Here is a 24,139-nt window from a genome sequence, read left to right as displayed (position 1 = left end):
ACACCTCGATTTTAAAATTCTCATTCTTGTTTTCAAATCCCTCCATGGACTCACTCCTTCCTATCTCTGTAACATCCTCCAGCCCTGCAATCCCCCCAAGATCTCCGCACCCTTCCAATTCTGGCCTCTTGCACATCCCCAATTCTCATCGCTCCATTGGCGGCCATGCCTTCAGCTGCCTAGGCCCTAGAATTCCCTTCCTTAACCTCTCTGCCTCTATACCTATCTCTCCTCCTTTAAGACGCTCCTTAAAACCTACCTCCACTTGTCCTAATATCTCCTTATGTGGCTCGGTGTCAAATTTTGTTTGATAGTGCTCCTGTGAAGCACCTTGGGATGCTTTACTACATTTAAGGCCCTATATAAACGCACGTTGTTGTTGTTGTTGTTACTACAATTGGCCTTGGTTTGGATAAGAGATAATTGGCAAGGGTTCTTACTTTTGGTCAACATTTAGCACCCCCTTCCCCCTTTACTGGCAGTGGACCTCAGGCTTGGTTGTGGTGCCCTCTGCCATTGGATAGCCTGCCAACACTCACTGTTATATGAGTAATGGCCATCTGGGTAAGGTACCACAGGATGCCACCGACCCCAGTGAGGGTGGCACCAACTTCAGGAGAGGAGGGAAGGGGAGAAAATGGAAGGGAGAAAAAAATATGATGTGGAATAAAACTTTGTTGTGGGGCCCAGGAGAGGGAAACTGCCCGTTTCCTGTAGGCCCAGCCCTTTGAAAGACAAAGGCACCAATCCCTGATGGCTCCATGCACCTCGCCACCCACAACTTAACACCAGTCGCAGATCTACCCAACTTCTCACCCTTTTCACAATTCTGTTGCCTCTTTTGCTTCCTGCTGACAATGTAATAACAACCACCCCTTTACAAACTGGTACGTAAACACTTTGCATGCAGTGTGTTTCAGAGAAAGCAATGAGCTAGGACATCAATGTTTGGCCAACATCAGTGCCCTCTTTAACCCAGCCCTTTCTTACATTACAACATTCCATTTGCTGATTTATATTCCTGCTTGTCCTCAGCTAGTAGAAAATGGCGTTAATTTTTTTATTACCTGTTTGATAGTGCAGCCTTATTACTCTACCCCCTTAATGTTCCCTGTATCCTTGGTAACCAAATGAATAAACGGCCGCAAGAAAATGAGATGATTAAACAGGTCACCCTTGCAAAACAAATTCGCTTTGGTGAGCACAATTTGTGTACTTAGCCTCTGCTTTTACAGTTTACTAACAAGTCTACTGTTTCAAAAGTACAAGAGGTGATTTTGCCCCCCCCCCCACTTCTTTCCGTGAATCACTTTGAAATGAGAGTCAAATGTTGACACATTTTGTTTTTCCAAGGACAAAAGTAAATGTTTTTCCCTTTAAAAGAAAATGTCCTATCTGATCTCCTGTAATTGCTGTACAATGCCACACAGCCTTTCATAGTCAGTGAGCAATCGGGCAAGATTTTTCAAATGTATTTTCAGATCCCACAGTAGCACTGTATTAACGCCAGGGATTCCATAGGATTTCAAATCACCCCTGTCAATAATTGTATAGTATCGCACTAAATAGTATTTAAGAGAATTAATAGCCTTGTTTGTAGCATGTGCCGTTTAGTTAGAAAATGATATATTCTTTGAAATTGTTCCAGATTTCATTAGAATCAGAAAGTAACTATAAGCATTGGATATTACTTCTGTATTGCTGTAGTCTGGAATCCTATTTGGATGTCTTATATGATTGGATTTTTATAGCAAGTCAAAAGAATGGGAATGTCATCTCACAATATTCTGCAATTCCACCAGATTTTATTTTAATAGGAATTTGATCTTAACTGTTTGGGATGGTTTCACTTCTGATCATTTCCCATCTTTTTCTCTCTAAGTTGGCTTGTGTTTTTCCTGTTCTTTGGGCCTGACTTTACCATTTGCCCCTTTCTCCGTCACCCCTTATGATGCAGATTTATAGGTCTTGCTCCTCTTATCAAAATCATTTTCTTGCAAATACAGTGAAATTCTTGAGGGAGGTTGCGTCGCTGAGTAAATATTCAACACGTAAAACCCTGCTGTGACCTTCAGGAAAACTGGTTCTTTAATAAAAATAAAACAAGCCCATAAATGGATTATAAAAAAAAAAGTGCATTGAAACTGAAACTCGGGTCAGATCTGCCAGAAAAAAAAATTAAACTGTTCAGTGTCTGTGCAGCCTCTTTTAAAAGTCTTTGCCTGTGGTCTTGTGGGATAGGGTCACAAGATCATGGCTAATCTTTGGCCAAGGTCACAAGCAGTCACACTGTTTATTCTCAGATTGATACGGCCTTTGTCTAAGTCTTCAGCTTATGAGTTTCATTCAAACATTTGTTTCCTGATATCAAAATGCTCAGAAAACAAGGTATAATTAAACCTAAATCTGAGAGCCAAACTATCAGAAATACCATACGTTTCTGGCAATCAGTACTAAAGAATACTCCCCAAGTCTACACATTTCCAATATGCAGACAGTAAGCATGGCCCACAATCAAGATACTTTTGGTATGGGACAGCCCAGTAGCTCCATTGCTAGAGTGTCAAATTGGCACCTTAGGAACCAGAGATGGTCTACAAGCCTCCCGTCGACATTCACACTCAGCTAAGAGAGACTATTGCTGGTCTCCCTTGAGTCATCTGAGGGAGGGCGTCAACTTTGGACGAGGAGGGCTCCCTTCCCATGAACCCTCTGGCTGGCTTGGGGAGCTATCGATTGATAAGGTGGAGCCAACCAATCAATGGGCGAAGCATTGGGCATGAGAATGCAAAGATTTTTAATGAGGACATTGCACAATATGCAAAAAGGAATCATCTGTCACACCCAATAGTGTAAACACTGTGACGACGTAAAATAGATGCCAGAGGCCTTGAACCTGACACTATCCGTATGCATGGCTGAATTAAATGAGCTCTCGATAACTAAAGTGTGAATGGCGGGGGTGGGGGGAGGAATTGAAGTGCATTAATAAGGTTATCCTGTTGAATCATGCATTAATTTTGACTACAGTCTATAACTAAAGCTTGTGACATCATCAAACGTCCATTTTACCAGGCTCTGACCGCACCCCCCCCCCCACCTTAGTTATTCTGATGCTATTGCTCCTTTCTGTAGATTTGACAGAGTATAAAGAGACTCTCACTGTCTGGCACATCACCAGAGACAGGTTGCAATGAGCTGGTGATGGTAATTTGCCAGAGGCTGTATTAAGGACTCTTCTTTTACTCTTTTCAATTCCAGATGCTGTGACTGGATTTTGCATGTAGTTTTGGGCAAGTGTGGTGAGCACTTAGCAAAAAAAATACTAGCGATAAATAAATTGCTTGTTTCTGGCTGGACAGACTTCACGTGTATTAGCAACCACTGAACGATGGTGTCTCGTTCTTTAAAGAACCTAATTTTCCATCAAATAAGTTTTGTAAATGACGGGTTGTCTGACACCATAGTAATGTGACCACATTGCACCGGAGGAATCACTATAGAAACAGCCTTTCCCATGCCATCCCATTCTGCAGTGGATTAGAATCTGTGAGTCACACCTGGTTTGAGGTGAAGAGAATATTGCGGCCAGGTAGGGTAGTATAGTGTAGTGGTTATGGTACTAACTAGAGGTCGAGTACGAACTATATTATGGCAAGCTGTGAAATTGAATTTGATAAATTTAGTAAGACCAAATTTATTGTTGTTAAAAACCCAACTGGTTTACTGATGCCTTATTTGGTGCAGTCCCTACACCATGTAATTGACTCTTAATGCCCTTGAAGTGGCCTAGCAAGCCACTCAGTCTTAAAAACAATCACTCAAGACAACTAGGGATGGGCAATGAAAGTGGTCTCGCCAACGTTGCCTTCCACCTGAGAGCAAATAAGAAAGAAGACATTCTGTGGAATGCATTGTGTCTCATGCATTGAGATACATTAATATCTCACGACGGAATCTCAAGGCCAAACTATGTGGAGGAACTCACCTCACTGAATGGGACTAAAGACTACTCAAGCACTTTAAATCAGTTCTCTGCCAGGCAATGTAAAAATCTACACACCCAACTGGTCATTTTTGATTTTCTCGGGTGTAAATTCTCCCTTCTGTAAGCAATGAAATTACTGAGCACGCCCATCAAATAACCTACTTCAATGTATAAAAACCTGGCCTATAACATGCAGTAATAACTGATCTTAATTAGCTGTTAAACGCAGTGCACACTTTAACATGTAGAATAGTTTTGCAACAATGTGATGTTTAACTGGTTTCCATTATGCAAATAGCTATTGTCACCTTTCTATATCTTTCTTATTTTCAATGCTGTGCGCAAAATCATTTAGAGAAAGGCTGCCAAAAGGGTTGAGCTGGGGGGAGTGGGGGTGGTGCGGTTTTGGGGTTTGGCTTTGTTTGAGAAACACCAAGCTGTTTAATCTTTGTTGTTATCATTTGACATTCAGGCTAATTTCTGAACACTGTTTAAAAAAAATCCTGAGGTTGAGTAATTTCATCCACCAGATGTGGGCAGGACTTTGATGAGTTAATATACCAATCAAATGATTAAAAATAGCAGAGGTCGAATTTCAAGGCTCTGATATTTCCAGAGGAATAAAATGTGTCAATCTCGAGCTTCCAGTTACACGTTGGAAAACCTGATTTATATATTTAAAAAGAAAATCTTTCGTATTGAATTTGGACGAGGAGGATACAATATTTACTAAAGGAGAAATGAAAAGTTCAGAACCAGTTCGAATGTCTTTGAATGTCTCCCTTTAAAAACCATTCGCCCTCACAGAACGAGGACACAAAAAAAAATTCTAGCCATGTGTAAAAGTGAAATGATTTATCAACACTGGTTAGAAACCAGGAAATATTACATAAATTTCTTTCTCTGATGAAAAGAATTATAAAGTAGCAAGGCAACTGGTGATAAAAATTGTTCAACATTATTTTAAAGTGACAGCAAATGAGAGAAACTCTGTGGGTATTTTGAATTTGCAATAAAAGCTTTGCCAGGGATAAAGACGTAAAGCCTTGGCATTTCGCAATAAGCATTTGGTGCAGATTTTTTATTAGTCTGTGTCAGCTCTCCAGTTGCCTGACGTAATTTTCCAAAAATTAGTGTGGCATTTGAATAGCCAGTTGCTGACTTTGACAGGTGGATCTCTCTTCTTCTTTTTCTAATACCATTTTAAAAGTGACTCACGCACCATGTGCTTCCAAGAGGATCTCTTTAAAGAGACAGTACCCCTTTTGTCAGTCGGTTTCAGTACAAAAAAATTAAGCCTCTGCAGCTTTCTCTTTTACTTAACCCCCCCCAGCTGTCCCTTGATGTTCCATGTATTTATCTAACTATGTTTAGTCAGATAAATTGGCAGCTGTTTGTAGAAATGAGCGGCCATCTTTCTTGAGCTGTCTTGATGAAAAAATGACTTTCTCGCTGTGAAAACTGAAATCTATAGAACTGCCTCACCTGGTAGTCGGGTTGGGAAAATTTTTAAGTCGTTTTTAATAGAAGCTTGATGCCCTTAATAAATGGCAATTGGAATAATGCAAAGGGAAGAAGTGGCTTCAGAAACTAACACAACAGAACATTTAGATAACATTAAAATCCGTAAGAACCAAGCATGTACTGTTTATACTTTAGTCTGGGATAGGAAAGATAATATTGTAAATCCTTTTATACTTGGAAGCTGTACATAACATACCAACAGTTAAAGCTGCCTCAAAAATTTATACTCTGACAGAAGTGAATCTATGTTACCACCTTACATAGAATGTACAGCACAAAAACAGGCCATTCGGCCCAACTGGTCCATGCCGGTGTTTATGCTCCACACGAGCCTCCTCCCACCCTACTTCATCTAACCCAATCAGTATATCCTTCCACCCTTTTCTCCCTAAGGTACTTATCTAGCTTCCCCTTAAATGCATCTATGCTATTCACCTCAGCTACTCCATGTGGTAGCAAGTTCTACATTCTAATCACTCGCTGGGTAAATAAATTTCTCCTGACCTCCTTATTGGATTTATTAGCGACTATCTTATATTTATGACCCCTAGTTTTGGACTCCCCCACAAGTGGAAGCATCTTCTCTACATCTACCCTATCATTATTAGTAAATACACGATGTAAATAGCACCATTAATAAAAGAGGTGTCATTTTTGCGAAGGTGGCTGGTTATTTCTAGCCTTATTGCAAAGGTACAATGTTATAATAATGGCCCCATGGCATAGCAGTTCAGCTGTTTACTTCACACGGAGCGTTCAGCTCCAGGAGTGGGTGACACTGGTACCAACTCACCAAAGTGCAGTGGACTCAGGTCACTTCAAAACCGAGCTTGAGAGATATCTTGTCCGTGGCATCCAATGGTAATGGTGCCTTCTGCTGCCTGAGACCCAGGAGGTCACTGGGAGAAAAGTTCTTTCTTTCACTCATCCTTTCAGCAAGAAGGAACGGGGCACAACAAGGTCAATGGAATTAGGAACAAGAACAGGAAAAGATTTGGGAGAGCAATTTCCCAAGCAGCGGTACTTATTCTCCAGGCAAGTGTGGCTGGTAATCTCACTGTCTGTAAGACAGACAACAACAACTTGCATTTATATAGAACTTTTAATTATAGGAAAAGTTCCCAAGGGGCTTCACAGAGACATAAGGAGGGAAAAATGGATGCCAAGCTAAAAAAGGAGGTATTAGGAGGGGTGTTCAAAAGCTTGATCAAAGAGATGAGTTTTAAAGAGGGTCTGAAAGAAGGAGAGAGAGGTGGTGTGGTTAGGAGATTGTGGGGCCGAGATGGCTGAAATCACATCCGCCTACGTTGGGGCAAAGGTGGGGTATGCACAAAAGGCTAAAGTCAGAGGAATAGAGAGTTGGGTGGGTTGTATCGATTGAGGAGGTTACAAAGATAGGGAAGGACGACACATGTGACATAATCCCAGCAGTCAGCAGCATGTCTCAGAATTTGTGTAAGATGGCTGTGACCCTGGGTTAATTTTCCTGGAAGACAATTTGCCAGGTTAGTAAGCTGAGGATCACACAGTCACGTACTAGTGAGACAACAGTGTCATCAATGCATCACTAATCATCCAGGCATTGATTTCAAATTTTGTCATAAAACTAAAGTGAGCAAAGGAAGCTCATATTGTAGACTTTGCACTGCACAGTTACACTCTCTGTTGTGGTTTGAATTTAAACCAGCTGCCAACACATTACAGCCATACCGGAGATTTGAGAGCAACCAGCTCCTGCCTGTCCTACGAACGCAGCACATCAGAATGGGGCAACAAAACCTCTTTAAGGCTCTACGAGGAACCAGAGCTCAATCGAATATACAGAGTTACTCAGCACTGACCGTGCGTATGGGCAGACTGCCATACCTGAGAGTTGCTGCACCTTTTGTGGACAGTGGGTTATCAATTGCTACCTGTCCCTTTTGACATTGGACCTAGTCCAACTAACAATAGCCATACTGGTGGTGAGTATTTAACCAAGGCTGGGGATGTTGAATTTTTGTACATTCTTTACCATATAACCGAACACATTTGAAAGTGTGAAAAAATAGAGTCTAAAATATGAGCATCACTAAAACATACCATGTTAATCATTCATGTCATAAATGGAGGAACATTGGTCTCAGTGGAAAAAAACCATCATTTAATAGTCATAACATCTCTGCCATGCTAGTAGAAGAGGACTTTATAAAAAGTATTCTCCAATACTAACACAGTGGAACGTACTTTTGATCAACTCCTATAGAGTTAAATCTATAATGCTTGTGAATAAAACCATTGCTGTTTACGGCAATGTAAAATAACACAGCTGAGATCAATTCAGTAAGATCAGGTCCCACTTGTCAAGTATTTTAGACCATCATCCTATGCTCTCCTTCCGCTATCACAGTAACTTGTTAATAGAATTTTTGTGTGAATGAGGTCTTCGTAGCAGCAAAGCTAACAGTAGCAAAATTAAAAAGTGTTGCAGGGATTGTGTAGTGTAATAGGTTAGAGGGTGCTGCCCCTATAACCTCAAAGACTTAAAACCCAGCCCAGATGGATGGAGTGAAGACACATCTTGTAACCTTTAGAAGCTAGGTTGTTCCAATTCAGCTCCAAATGAAATGGAGCCCACAGCAAAAAAAAAACTGGCCATAAATCAGCACTAATTTGAGATCGCTGATGTGGGCATTGGAAAATGTCACTGGTACAGTAGAGTCTGGAGATACCCTATATTGTTGGGACCGAGCAGAGAAAACTCTATTGTATGTCTCACCCATGGTATACCTGACCTGAGGAGTACTTGCTGTAGACATTGAATTTAAATGGATGAGGGTTCTGGTCCTTGTTACTGATAACTAAATGAGCTGAAAAATGCATTCCTCCTTCCACAAAAAGGTCCCTTTTGCTAACATTATTTGGTATTGTCATGAGCAGTCATTTTACTTAATGTCTGGCCGTCAACATCTTAGTCACATGGTGATCTTATGGTGAAGTAGGAACATAGGAACTTAGGAACAGGAGTAGGTCATTTAGCCCCTCGAGCCTGTTCCGCCATTCAATTAGATGATGGCTGATCTGTATCTCAACTCCAGTTAAGTAGTTACATTGACAGTGAAATTCCATGGGAGGCGGGGGGGTTCCCATCTCCAGCAGGAAATTGGCGAAACCCCAAATAAGCAGCAGAGACCCAACATAACCGGTTATATTGGGTCACCGCAGTTTTTTTGAGGTTCTGCCAGTCTCCCGCTTGAGACTGAGAACCCCTGAGACAACAACAGGGCCATTGTCTATTATTGTAAGTAGTATATTTAGAATATTTTGAAAATATCCATAGTGTACTTTCTGTTGCCTTAAGTCACGGTGCCCAGTTTTGTCTCAGCAGGTGTGTTCACAAGTTCTGCTTCGTTGGTATTGTTCCCATTTACATTATTGGTTTTCAGTGCAGCACCTCAGTTGCTGGTCGTCTTGATGCATTCACCAATGCATAGATACTGCGACTCTAGCCCATGTCAGTTGGGACTGGGAGGGTCGGGGAAGGGAGGTTTACATTGTATTGTCTCTAATTTCATCCCTGTAAGAGGATTGTCCAAATGAAACTGAAAAATTGATTGAGTTTATGTTCAGTAAGGAAAGATAAGGCACTTTTATTTTGTTCTTGGGTCCCAGGAGTGCAGCGTTCAAATAGAGACCCTCATGCCACACTCCCTGATTTCCATTGAGATCTAGTGACACTGTTCTGTTGGAGGCCAGTTTGCAAAATGGACATACACATTATCATGCCATGAACTGGCTCCATGTACTAAGCGGCCAATACAAAAGTAGCATTTTCTGATGGCAACTCACAAGCCCATCAAAATCTGCCAGGCAGTCAAGTCTCTGGAATTGGATCCTTCGTACATGTCCGCCAGGAGAGTTGCACTTCTGTCTGCATTCCATGGCGGTCTCTGCAGGTAAAAGCGCCAATAGACTGGTGTGAGCTTTTGACATCTCGATGCAGGAAGGTAGATTCTGGGCTAATTTTATTCTAGCAATGAGGTAAAATCCTGTTTAATATTGCCTGTTTATCTGGCAGATAAGAATTGACCTTAAGAGGGCTGCAATGTAATGACTTTGCCATTTTAGTTTGAATGACTGTATGTGTATGCAATAATCCAGAGAGTGGCTTACTAAAGACTATAAATTTAGAATACAACATGATTTCAATACTGTTCTAGTTTATAGCTGAAGACAGACCAGGAGGAAAAGATACTGCCTGTTTCACCTCTCCTTCGACTAAATGACCTTTACACTTGTGTTAATAAAGGCTGGGAACGATTAATTGACCATTCATCGACTACAGCTGTTGTTGATTAAAATTTTTATGGATGACTTGCTGAAAACTAATGGTTACCCCCTCTCGCTATAAAGATCCACAATCCCACACCGTTTTCACAGATCTGTCTTTTTTTTAAATGCTAATGAAAATTAAGCCAGACTTGTGTACACAGCCCTAGTGCTGTGAGGTAAAGAGAACTGCAAAGATAGTTTGAAGGTAAGGGAAGGAGTAATAAGTACACTGGGAGTCAAAGTTGTCCTGATGGTTCTGCGCTTTATTCTCGCTGCCTGGAATGTGTGCACAATGTGTCCGATGGCAGTGGACAGTTGGCATGGTTCCATTCCACATTGACTTCAAGAAAGACAGATGCCCAATGTCACTAAGAAGAACCCCACTGGCACCAAGTCAGCTCTCATTCTTCTTAATGCCATGGGAAGAGATCAAGGAAATTACTTTAGAAAGTAACAAAAATCCAAACCAAATTGTCATTTTCATGGAAACCTGACAAAATACTGCAAATGGCGGGATTGGGAGGGAGGGATGTCCACTTGAGTGTAGTCTGGTAAATGGGCAGTGGGTAAAATTTAAGGACATAATGAAAATATTCCAGCCTTTATCGCTTCAGAGGCTACTTGTTGCTGTGACTCTCAAGGGCCCATAGCCTGGAAATTACCATTAGTGATATTAATAAATGATGCTTAACCCCTTTGTATGTTATTCCTCTACCTGCAATTTTAGTGAAGGTGTTTTCTCCTTTATTGTAAAAGGGGGTTAACGCTTGCATTACAATCACAGACCGAGGAATACCATGCCAGCCCATTAAGCACTTATCTGCCACGAACACCAACAGTAATTCCCAGCTTCATTAACCCAACAAAAACCTTTGGTGACCAACGGCCAACCACAGTGACAATCTGCACATCACATCACCACCAACAACCAGTGGACGTTTTACAGGGTTTTCCAAGCAGCGCGAAGACCACATTTGTGTTGACTACGGTTGGCTCTCAATCAGACCGTGGTGAACTTGGACATCTGTTCCCTACCTGACCCTACACGAAGAGGTGGCTGTTGTAGACTGAGCTGAGGAGCAGCATCAGTGTTCAACTTGTGGAGGATGCTCTGGGCCCATAACCAGTGTGTCCGCCCATCCAATTGAACAGCAGAGACAATAAAGTTAGAAAAAGATGAATCAAATAATGGAACTGAAAGCTACTTTCTTAACTGTAAATTCACAAACGGTCCCTATTTATTGTTGAGTCAAGACCTGCTTGAACTGACAGCACAGAGTAATTTGTACTGAACCTCGCTCAGAGCAAACTGATAGCAGTTTAAATAGACAGCAATTGGTGCGATGCCACTTTTGGGTCAGCATCTACATGAGCTGGCCATGCACTAATGCTGCAGGTGGCTTTATTCAAACGCTGCCATTATTGGAAACACCTCAGGCTATTAGAGATGTAGGTTACTGTAAGAAGGGTGGTACTGACTCTTTAACGCTGGCTGGGAAGCAATGCCATTCCAGTCAGACCGGGGTGGGGAAACTCCTGGGTTCAAATCCCCTGTCTCTTTCTCGCCAGTAACTACATTGAGCTGGTAGCACAAACTGACGAGGGAGTGTGTTTTAAAAGTTGTAATTGTTATGCCACTTGGAAACTCATAAGCCCAGGACTTGAAAAGTAATATTTGAAAACTGATCCTTAATAAATCTTTTAACCCTTTGGGTATAGATTCTATATTGCTGTTTGCATCCAAGCCCTCAATAATGTAGAAATTTGTCCTGTGTAACATCATCATCATGAATATTATGAAGGAGGAAGCAAATATTCACAGGAACACTCAAGAGCCTTGTTTTATTAATGGCGGCCTATCAATAAACCTAAAAGTGCTAACCTTGTCATATTTAGCAGCTTAGTGCTGGAATGCTTTCATTACTCAGAGGGTTAAAGTGCTTGAACATCCATTATCGTTTCCTGCCTACCTCCCTATCTTGGGCAATTCTGGCTCTTTTATGTATTTAGCCCTCTGAGTACTAAAAGAACCTTTCTGAACTCAGCAATTAATAACAGCAAGGAGTTGGATTTTTAAAATTTTATTGACAGACTGGCTTCAGTGAGCCTAATGCTCTGAATGAAGGCTTGTTTGTTTGCTTCCTCCTCCACAATTTCCAAGATGACACAATTTTACACCGTGTAATTTTTTTTTTAATCATGTTTGATGAGAAACACACTGCAGTGTTGCAGTCAGCACTGGGTTCCAAACTGGGGCAGGGAAACCACAGCCAACTTTTGCCAGTGCTTACTCTTTTCAACGCAGCCCTGTTCGAAACCAACGAAAGGCGACACCTTTCACGGCCCTTTTGGATCGGCCTCCTCTGTAGTTCGGTTCGCAGGAGAGCGATGGCGTTGGGCTGTCTCGCCCATGTCTACGTGCCAAAACTGGCTCCCTTGCCCTGACTCCAGAATCGTAGACGCACATTTCCTGCCGAATGTTTCTTGAATCTCTCTGCCCGTGAAGGCTACTCGCCCCTGCATCCCCGCCTCGTATTCTGCAACCACCCTCAAATGGGAGCTGTAGAATTTTCCACTGGGGGTCATTTTAACCTAACTCACCGGGCGGGGAAACCCATGGGATCAGGTGGAATGCTGGTTTTACACCCGCCCAATATTATTCTATTGACTTTAGTGGAGAGTAAAATTGGGCGGGGTGTAAAACCAGCATGGCACCCGATCTCGTCAGTTTCCCAAAGGGCGGATTAGGTCAAAATTGCCCCTGAAGCCACTGGTTGCTCAGGGTGAAATGTGTTGTTTCCATGTTTCCCCTCGCCAGTGTGTGAGATACTTTGTGTTACCAATGGGCAAATTACAAAACTCCCCACATGTGGGACTGGACAATCATAGCGCCAGGCAACACTAGGATTTGACACTTAGGAAAGTGGGAGGGGTGGTGGGGCAGCCCACCCCATCTGATTCGAAGATCTCCATAACCTCGGTGCCCAGATGTCACTTGTCCTACTCTCTTGCCCCAAAGCAAGTTGGTAGAAAAAAGAGGCAGTACAAGCTGAAAATGTTCAAACCCAGGCCTGTGAACACACAGTGTGGTCTCCTGCCTATGGGCTATAGACTTACCAAATATAATATCTAGAAACTGCACAACACATGTAAGCAGCCACACCATGTTTTACATCAGTCCTGTCAAAGTAGTTTAGATTTTATTCCTGATAAAAATCTAAAATTGGGAAGTCTAGAGTTCCAAAAGCAGGAATTTGGACTTTGAGAACTCTGATAAGTGGTGACAATATCAGTGTTGGGTCTGATACACTATACTATCAGTATAATTAACAGTATCAATCTGGCCTGGATTTCAGTGTTAAATTGTTACTCTCCCTCTCTCTCTCTCCCTCTTGTCATGTTTGAGTATAACCAGCCTGAGGGTTTTGATGGCAGTGTACTTTCACCACAGTGAGTGAGTGGGTTTTATTCGCTCTGGGAAAAGCAAGTTTGCTTTCTTGTTTAATGAGATGTAAATGATTTGTTTCTTGTCAGTTTTCTCCCCTCTCATCTGTCAGTTTTCTTTTCGGCCAAATTCGTACAAAATGGTTGAATACCTGAGAAGTGGCTAGTTTCTGTTGAAGTTCAGTAGAAACTGAAAAAAAGAGCAGTTTGCCCCCACCCACTGTAGTCATTCTAGTCAACCGAATGTTTTCACAAGCGGTTTCCTGCTAAATTAGAAAGGTGTAGAAGCAAATAAGTTATTGACTTTAAAGGAACTGACTGTGCCCAGATTGTTCTGAACATTTTATGGTAACTAACAGATAATCCTGTGTTTTTTTTTCCCCATCTGTGATAAAAGTGATTGAAGTCCCTGGACGATGTCCCTAACACTAATACAGTAAATTTTTATGACATTTCAAAAGCTAAGAGAGACTTCTGTGTTTCTTAAAAATTAATTTCTTCCCTCCCTCCCTCCCCATCCATTTAAACAGCCACATTTTGTTTTTCATTTTCAAAATTCTCACCATCACTCTCCATCAGGAGGGTGAGGCAGGGTGACCTTTGAACTTTGTTAATGTGCTCGGTCTGCTGCCCCACACTTGTAAACCTGGGATTCTATACTGGGGACCTGCTCAGAGTCTTGCTTGCAATTAGATGTTCAAGGCATAAAATTGGACACAAAGATGGTGTATGTTATTCTGCCCTTGGATGCTCATCACATTCTTTAAATGTCACATAGTATTTATTAAATGTGCTACCGACAGCTAATGGAAGAATAGCTTTTCCACAGCTTTACTGTATGCCGGCTGTTCAATTTGAACAAGGTGGATCTTTCTGTAATATCTAGTGAGATCCATCCACTGAATGCTTGGACACGTAGGCTTGGATTTGCAACTCCTTCTCCCTGACTGTCTGATGGCAGTAGCATTTACCCAGGATCCGGTTGGGATTCTTTCTCCCTTGAGATGGAACATTTCACTGCAGTACAAACAAGGTGCTCCAGCCAGCAGCCTGGATGCACGCTCAAGATGCTGGTCTGGTTAGACTAAGTGAGTTTGATTGCCAGTTGAACCCGTTGCTGTTGGGAAGAATCCAGTTTAAAGAAATATTCTTTCAGGTGTATTCTGCAGTCATGGTCTTTGAGATTCTCCACGTGGGTGGAGAAACAATGTTGGAGTAACTATGTGTGGCACCAGTGTAGTAGAACACAGGCTCCCTCCTGTGACCTGCCACATGCTATGATGCTGCAAGGAGGTACCAAATGAAGGAGAGTCACTCTTGCAGGGTGGTGCCAGGATCATTGGGAATAAATTATCTACCTAACCTCTCAGTGCAAGGCGGTACCTTATAAATAAAATCAATGTATTCAGCATTAAAACTTCATTACCAATAATCACCACAGTTATTTTCACTAAAGAGCTGATTCTTCCATACTCCTTGCACTGTGCCAGGTCCATTCATCCATTGTGTTCTGCCCTAGGACAGGCCCTAACTCAAGTCTCACCTGAGATTCTTGAGCCACTTTCGAGAGTAGCTGAGGTGGTTTCCCTTCGCCTTTCCTTGTGGTTTTTATCTGCGGAGTACCTGCTCTTAGGTGGGCTGCAGCCAAGGCTAAAGAGCCCCACCTACCCTTTATGGTGGAGGGAGGGGGCACTCATCAGACACGAGTACCCAGAATTCAGAACCGGTGTTCTGGTATTCACTTGCCAGGGGTGTCGAGCGGGAATCCAACCATTCTGACTCAGAGGCGGGAATACGACCACTGGTCACTCCGTCCAGACCCAAGTCCCCCGCTGGATGTCAGCCCAGTATTTAGAGGCCATATTCTAGTCTCCACTCACCCTGGGGCTGTCTGGAGTTGGGTTCGAACCCTACACCTTCTGACGCAGAGGTGGGTTTGCTAACCATTAAGCCAAAAGCTTTCCCTCGATGCTAGGTACCAGGCTGATATTCTCTATAGTTAAAGGGTCACAGAAGGGAACTATGGGATTTCACAATCGCTGTTGGCGGCGGCTGCACAGTTAATGTCTGCTTTAACAGTAAAGAGTGATCTGTGTACAATATGCCTCATTAAATACAAAGGGTAGAGAAGGTTATTCAACAGACTTCAACAACTCCTCTTCTCCCACCAAATGATTATATTAAGATTTTCACACTTTAGCCACAGTAACACAAACTTGATATGAATCTGAGGTCACATCAGTAAAAGGCACCAGAGCCTCTCTTTAGACACTGCCTAAATATTCATCTTTTTCTCACCTCTGTGAAATGCTTCTGGAACCTTTTCTACTTTAAAGTTGCCAAATGAATGCAAGTTTCTGTTATTGTAAGTATCCTGCAAACGAAATTGGGGCGGAAATTCGGCTGCGAAAGGGTTAACATTAGTAACATAAATATCTGTTACATTTTCTAGGTGACATTGTACAAACAGTTTAAAAAGTGCGATGGTGCAACCTCGCCTGTAAGGAAGCGGTGACAGTGCCGGCCTCAGACTGGTGCAGAGCCACGCAAGGGCAACAAATCCTTTGCCGGTTAAAGAGTTCCACGCCACTAATTTTGGCCTATAAAATAAAACGGACGGTGGGAGTCCCTTTAAATAAATTCATTCTCGTAAGTTTCAGTCAAGTTCCGCGCGTTTCTTTTCCCCGCTAAAATTGAGCGAAATAACACTGATCGGTTTCAACAGCTGCAGTCAGGGGAGTTTATAATAAATGTTTTTGCAGAGTGGGGGACAAGATATAACGTTTTTTGCAGACGTCATGCAGGATTATCTGTTAAACTTATTTTGGGTGAATGTGCTGGATTTACTGGTGGTTAATCTATTGTGCTGACATCATTCTTAACGAGCAAAATTAAATCAGGGCTAAATTCATTTCAGTCACTATCCATGGGGTTATTACAAAGAACACACAAGGAAAAAAAAAAGGACGTCCTGGAAATCTCAGGGAGGAAAAAAAAAACTAGCAGAATAGATCAAGCTAAGAAAAAAAAACAAGCCATCTCATCTACTGCAAGTGGGGAAACTGACAGTCTTTGTATATGTAAATGAAGAATTTAGACTAATGGAGTTGAACCATTTCTAATTTTGTGATGGAGAGCGGATTTTGATTGAAAGTAATTAAGCGAGCTCGCTGTAAAATTAATTAAAGCCAAAGGAAGGAAGGAGGGGGGGGGGGGGTTGGATTTTTATTGGATTGGATAGCGATATGGCTCTGTCAAACCGGGGTGGGGGTGCGAATGGGGGTGACCTGAATTCGGTGCCCTCCCTCCTCCCACTCGGGACATTTGTGTCACTTTAATCTCCTTACAGTGGCTGGTGCGCATTTGTTAGAAATAATCAAGGAAATATGGTCAGAAATTGTCAGCTTTCAGATCTAATTTGCCTGACAGCCTCGTGTGTGGCGTTTTTTTTTGTGCTTAAGCTCTCTGTAAAACGCATTTGACAGGACTCCAGACAGCTTGTACCTACCTTACAGTGATATTAGCGCAGATAAGCCTCTTTCCCTCGTTCTCCCTCTCTCTCTTTCTCCCGCCCTCAAAAGAAAAAAATTAGCTGACTTTCTAACATTCTAATAGAAAATCTGCTAATTCTGGATCACAAAAAAAAAGAGGTCCAGGAACCCAAGGGAGCGAAGGGATTTGAGAACCATTTAATAATATTTTTTACACAGTGCAAGTAACACTTTTTTTATTCCCTGAATGATTTTTATTTAAATGGTTTTAAGGACAAACATTATGCAGCAATCTGTAACATTTCTGAGGGACGGGAGGTCAGCCTCCTCCTGTAAGTACCTGATGCCACTGTTCACAACCCTTCAAACCAGTGGAAGTCACTGTGAATGTCAGCTCAGCCATCCATAGTTTATCAACAAAACAAAATTGTAACAAGAAAAAGGAGCGGATTTTTTTCCTACAAAAGGGTGACTAAGGATAGAAAAGAAAAAAATTCTGGTGCATAATACTGTTATATATTTGCAGTCTCAACAAAAATATGTGTGATTTGTGATTTTTTTTCAAACCTTTCCCAAATTATCCGAAGGCACTGGCTGCTTAAATATCCTGTGGCAATTCCGATTTTCTCTGGAGCGAATCCCTATTGAACAAACTGGAAAAATATTGGTTTTGCAAATTTTCTCAAGTCAATATTTTATGTTAATTGTCATCCATACAAAGATTGGAGCCTCCCCTCTAACTGCTTTCTCCAGCTCCTTCAGGAGTGTTGGGAGACACTGAATTACTTCTTGACAAGGGTTGCTAGGAGATTCAGTGAAATGATTTGGCTTTGCTGTATAGGCCCAGTTTTAAAGTCCTTCAGATTGCCCCTCTTTGGTTAATGGTTGGAGTCGGTGGCCTTGGATCACCCAGTCATGGGGCAGGAAGAACCAAACCACCACTGTCCCTCTCTCTCCTCCCAGCCGGCACTCCACCCATTGGTGGAGGGAGGCGCACTATTGTGATGGGAAATCACCAATCAATTCTGGTCTCACTCGAGTGCTCTCCTAGTCTGGGGTAGGGAAATTCTGAAAAGTTTGGTCTTAACCCCCTATTATCCACCAAAGAATCAGAAAGAGTGGAACTTTCCCCTGGTTCTTATTTAAAGGGACATGTTTGTCACACAGCTTGTTTCTGGAAATGATTAAAAACCAAACCGTCCCTTTAAGCCCCCGAAGCATTCTGTATATGGATATTTTTGCACAAAGGTTGGGTTTGATTTTTTTTTCCCCCTGTAGTCAGTGTATGTTACCGTTTGTCTGCTCGGGACTTTGATGTCCTTGTATTCTGAAAGATGTGGGACAATGGGGAACATTTTCTCTGTGTGCCATCTCATAGTGTAATTATAAACGCATTTAAAAGAAATATAATTATGCTTTTGCCACGCACAAGACAAAAAGGAAATCTTCCCTAATGATTTTACAGAATATAATTTGTATGAAAAAGTGAAAGACGAAATCTTGTCACTCCTCAGCATTTTAAAAGTCAGATACCCTTCCTCTTTCTTTGGGGAGGGGGTTAGAGTTTGTGTGAAAGACCAGGGCATTGCACTCCTGCTCCAACATGGTCTGTCACTGAGTGGGAGGACATGTATTTGCGCTGCTGTCTCCCACATGTTAGGATGGTACTATGAGGATATAGTTATGGTCAGAGACTTGGAAAAACTAGGGCTGCATTCACTGAAGCAGAGAGGGCTAATGGGTGATCTAATCAGAAGTGTTCAAAATTAGAATCATAGAAGTTTACAACATGGAAACAGGCCCTTCGGCCCAACATGTCCATGTCGCCCAGTTTATACCACTAAGCTAGTCCCAATTGCCTGCACTTGGCCCATATCCCTCTATACCCATCTTACCCATGTAACTGTCCAAATGCTTTATAGAATAGGTAAGGCTTTGAAAGAGTGAAAGATTATTTCCACTGGTCAGTGAATTGGAAATAAGGGGGCATAAACTTAGCATTAATACTAGAAGCATAAAGAGGGAGTTTCGAGTAAATTTTTCATGCAAAAGGTTATTAGAATATGGAATATATTACCACAAGTGGCTATTGAAACTAATTCAATCACATTGTTTAAAAGGGAATTGGATAAATTATTGAAGGAAAATATTAAAGGCTCCGGGGAAATTGGGACGAGAGTTGATGGCACTGATGTGGAGCTACCAGGGGCACAGGCACGATGGGCCAAAATGGCCTCCTTCTGTGTTCAAATTTCCGTGATTTCTGTGTTGAAATGTCAGTCTTGACTATGGTATATGGGGAAGGTGTGAGCTATAAGAATGAAAGAAAGACTTGCATTTATATAGCGCCATCACAGCCTCAGGACATTCCAAAATGCTTTACAGACAATGAAGTATATTTTGAGATGCAGTCACTGTTGTAATGTAGGAAGACACGGCAGCCAATTTGCGCACAGCAAGATCCCACAAACAACTACAAGATAAATGACTAGAAAATCTGTTTTAGTGATGTTGGTTGAGGAATAAATATTAGCCAGGATACCTGGCTCTTCTTTGAATAGTGCCATAGGATCTTTTACATCCACCTGAGAGGGCTGACGATATGAGCCAGAGGAGGGAGAGGGAGAGTATGGCAACTTGAACCACATCCATGCAGCCACATGACCATAGAATCATAGAATGATACAGAACGGGAGGAGGCCATTCAGCCCATCGTGCCTGTGCCGGCTCTCTGAAAGAGGTAGCCAATTAGCCCCACTCCCCTGCTCTTTCCCCATAGCCCTATAAATTTGTTCCTTTCAAGTATTTATCCAATTCCTTTTTGAAAGTTATTATTGAATCTGCTTCCATCACAAACAATGTATTCCAGATCATCATAACTCACTGCATTAAAAAAATTCTCCTCGTCTCACCTCTGGTTCTTTTGCCAATTATCTTAAATCTGTGTCTTCTGGTTACTGATCCTTCTACCACTGGCAAGTTTCTCCTTATTTCCTCTATCAAAACCTTTCATGGTTTTGAACACCTCTAAATCTCCCCTCAACCTTCTCTGCTCTAAGGAGAACAACCCCAGCTTCTCCAGTCTCTCCACGTAACTGAAGACCCTCATCCCTGGCACCATTCCAGTGAATCTCCTCTGCACCCTCTCCATGGTGATGTTGGGACCGGAGAGCAAATTGCATCCTTGGCTTTTGGGGGAAGAAACGAAAGAGGGTGGTGTTCTGATGATAAAGTACGTTGTAAACCTTCACTGCTTGAGGAGTCAGAGAAGGCTCATTGTGATGATGTCATACACATGTGCCACGGTAACATGGATCGATATGAATGACATCATTGCGTTGTGTATTTACACCAATCAAAAGGTTTGGCTCAAAACCTTTCCATAGTTCAGTGCTCCTTTAAAGATGAGGCAAAAAGGTTTGTTAAAAAGTTTTCGTCTCTTTACCACCTGATAAATGCAATGAAATAATTTACATCTGGACATCAAACATGTCGACTGTCAGATTCTGTCAGTTCTACTACATTTAGTAAAAGCGCAAATAATTTAGGATAGACCTATGATCCTGATATCATTCTGGACCAAATTCTCAGTTCAAGAGAAGTAAGATGTCCTTTGGTCAGAGAAAAGTTTATCTCAGGGTTTGACTGTGTTCCTCTATCAGTGCAATTGAGTTGAAAGTGCCTCTCTCTCCAGCCCACAGTGTATGATCTGATTGCAGTGGAACACACGCCTCACAGTCTGTCCGGCCCATGTCGAATGAAGTAAACCAAGAACTAGGCTCATTTCGGAAGTCAGTGGTGAGCAGGTAACTAAATCACACTGATTTGTTTATTATTTATTATTTATCCTAAACTGGCATTGTATTATGTGTAGAGGACGCTGAATGTTTGCCAAAGATTTCAATTTTAATTCTAAATTTAAAGAAAAATGAGACAGATCCATTTTCTAATGAGCTGTTCATTACTTATCAGGTCAGTCTCAAATAATCCAAATTAGCCAACCAATGATTGTGACCGTCCATGATGACCTTAAACTGGGGCTAATAGTGAACAAATTATCTCAGTAAAATGTAAATAGTTTCTAAAAGAAAACTGTAAGTCTCCTCAGTTTTTGAATTGATGACAGTGTCGATTTATTGTTGTAGAGGTTTTAAGTGTAGGCCTGTAAATGACAGGTAAATGTAACCTGCAATTTACAGCTTTAACGTGGCAATAGTATCATCTTGGGAGCATGGGCTCGTGCAGAGAATTAGAGGCTGGGTTTTCTACTTTTGGTGTAGTTTGGATTGGAATGACTGTTGGGTTTTTAGACAAACTCAAATGGAAATGTGCTGATTGCAGCCAATTTTCCGTGGTTAATTCATTAGCACAGTGAGTGGAAAATTGGGTGCAACTGAAATTAAAGGAATGGGGACCATTAAAGGGGAAGTGTCACAATAGGCTGACAAAAATTCTGAAAACTTTTGGGGAGCCACAAAAGGCATTTCAACCCCTTATCAGACTTTTTGCCAAGGCAGAGGGGCAAGGGATTAGAAGAGTGAGTCACAACTGAAGGGAAAGGAAATCCAAGCATGAGTTAGCAGGCAAGTGAAGGAGCAGCCGAGCAACTAGCTTGCTGTTTGATGGCCGCTGATGTGGAGGTGATGCTCCATGAGGTATTCAGAATGGTTGCCATTTAGATTACTCCAAGGTATCATCTCCATAGGTCAGCATTTCAGCTTGTCTTAAGGAGATGGAGCCAGGTTTCAGGCCAGAGTTGACCATTACCAATCATAGTATCATAAGGTTTAGAATAGCTATGGAAAAGGACATGGACCAATCTAAAGTAAAAATACTCCATTGGAGGAGGGCCAATTTCAGTGGGATGAGAACAGATCTGGCCCAGGTAAATTGGAATTAAAGATTGGCAGGCAAAACTGTAATTGAACAATGGGCAGCCTTTAAGGAGGAGATGGTTCAGGTACGGTCTAAGTACATTCCCACGAGGGAGAAAGGTAGGACAACTAAAGCTAGAGCTCCCTGGATGACAAAAGAGATAGAGAGTAAGATGAAGCAGAAAAAAAGGGGCGTATGACAGATGTCAGGGTGATAACACAAGTGAGAACCAGGCTGAATATAGAAAGTTCATAGCGGAAGTGAAAAAGGAAGTAAGAGGGGAAAAGAGAGAGTATGAGAATAGACTGGTGGCCAACATGAAAGGGAATTCAAAAGTCTTCTATAGGCACGTAAACAGGTAGTAAGAGGAGGGGTAGGGCCGATCAGGGACCAAAAAGGAGATCTGCTCATGGAGGCAGAGGGCATGACCGAGGTACTAAATGAGTACTTTGCATCTGTCTCTACCAAGGGAGAAGATGCTGCCAGAGTCTCAGTAAAGGATACTGGATGGGCTAAAAATTGATAAAAAGGAAGGCTAGCTGTACTTAAAGTAGATAAGTCACCTGGTCCAGATGGGATGCATCCTCAGCTGCTGAGGGAAGTAGGGGTGGAAATTGTGGAGGTACTGGCTATAATCTTCCAAACATCTATAGATACAGGAGTGGTGCCAGAGGACTGGAGAATTGCAAATGTGACACCCTTGTTTAAAAAAGGGTGTAAGGATAAACCCAGCAAATATAGGCCAGTCAGTTTAACCTCAGTGGTGGGGAAACTTTTAGAAACAATAATCCGGGACAAAATTAGCAGTCACTTGGACAAGTGTGGATTGATTAGAGAAAACCAGCACGGATTTGTTAAAGGCAAATCGTGTTTAACTAACCTGATAGCGTTTTTTGATGAGGTAATAGAGAGGGTAGATGAGGGCAATGCGGTTGATGTGGTGTACATAGACTTTCAAAAGGCATTTGATAAAGTGCCGCACAATAGTCTTGTTATCAAGATTGAAGCCCATGGAATAAAGGGGGCAGTAGCAGCATGGATACAAAATTGGCTAAGTAACAGGCAGCAGAGAGATGTGGTGAATGGCTGTTTTTCGGACAGGAGGGAAGTGTACAGTGGTGTTCCCCGGGTATTTGTACTGGGACCACTGCTTTTCTTGATATATATTAATGACTTGGGCTTGGATGTACAGGGCACAATTTCCAAATTTGCAGATGACACAAAACTTGGAAGTGTAGTGAACAGTGAGGAGGATAGTGATAGACTTCAAGAGGATATAGACAGGCTGGTGGAATGGGCGGGCACGTGGCAAATGAAATTTAATGCAGAAAAATGCAAAGTGATACATTTCGGTAGGAAGAACGAGGAGAGGCAATATAAATTAATGGGTACAGGATCAGAGAGATCTGGGGGTATACGTGCACAAATCATTGAAAGTGGCAGGGCAGGTTGAGAAAGTGGTTAAAAAAGCGTACTGGATCATGGGCTTTATAAATAGAGGCATAGAGTACAAAAGCGAGGAAGTCATAAACCTTTATAAAACACTGGTTTGACCACAACTGGAGTATTGTGTTCAGTTCTGGGCACCGCACTTTAGGAAAGATATGAAGGCCTTAGAGACAGTGCAGAAAAGATTTACTAGAATAGTTCCAGGGATGAGCGACTTCAGTTACGTGGATAGACTGGAGAAGCTGGGATTGTTCTCCTTGGAACAGAGAAGATTGAGAGGAGATTTGATAGAGGTATTCAAAATCATGAAGGGTCTGGACAGAATAAGTAGAGAGAAACTGTTCCCATTGGCGGAAGGGTCAAGAACCAGAGGACATAGGTTTAAGCTGATTGGCAAAAGAACCAAAGGTGACATGAGGAAAAACTTTTTTACACAGCGAGTGGTTAGGATCTGGAACGCACTGCCCGAGGGGATGGTGGAGGCAGAATCAATCGTGGCTTTCTAAAGGGAATTGGATAAGTACTTGAAAGGAAAAAATTTGCAGGGCTACGGGGATAGGGGAGGGGAGTGGGACTAACTGGATTGCTCTTGCATAGAGCCGGCACAGCCTCGATGGGCCAAATGGCCTCCTTCCGTGCTGTAACCTTTCTATGATTCTACCGTCACTGTATGTGTCTGCCCTAAGCTGGACATTGCCAGGCAATTGGACCAACGTGGATAGAATTCCAGCTGGGTGGGATTTCTCCCCATTTTTTCTCCCAAGTACCGGTTGTACATCACTAAAACCGGCAGCCAGGAGTGTGCACAGGTCAAGGAATAGCCTAGAGGAACAGTTTTGCCTTTGAATGCCGGATATACCGCGGAAAAGTTAGCACAAGGAAAGAAGAAAGAAAGAAAAACTTTCATTTATATAGCGCCTTTCACAACCTCAGGATGTCCCAGAGTGCTTTACAGCCAATTAAGTACTTTTGAAGTGTGGTCACTGTTGTAATGTAGGAAGGCAGCGACTCAGAAATATCAAAGGAAGCTACTTGAAAATATTAGGGCTGCTGTTGA

General features: G+C 42.1%; 1 protein-coding gene across 5 annotated transcripts in view; it reads left to right on the top strand.

Annotated features, from left to right (window-relative positions):
- Positions 1-24,139, top strand: part of casz1 (castor zinc finger 1) — a 276,456-nt gene that overhangs the window by 137,392 nt on the left and 114,925 nt on the right. For all 5 annotated transcript variants that reach the window (XM_067970381.1, XM_067970383.1, XM_067970380.1 and 2 more), the window contains exon 4: positions 20,453-20,564. The gene's annotated coding sequence lies outside the window, so the exon portion shown is untranslated. The remainder of the gene's footprint in view (positions 1-20,452; positions 20,565-24,139) is intronic.

The sequence above is a fragment of the Heptranchias perlo genome, chromosome 32 (assembly GCF_035084215.1).
Source record: "Heptranchias perlo isolate sHepPer1 chromosome 32, sHepPer1.hap1, whole genome shotgun sequence".
NCBI classification, from domain to species: Eukaryota; Metazoa; Chordata; class Chondrichthyes; order Hexanchiformes; family Hexanchidae; genus Heptranchias; species Heptranchias perlo.
Note: the sequence above shows the minus strand (reverse complement) of the source record. Positions and strands in the feature narration are given on the sequence as shown.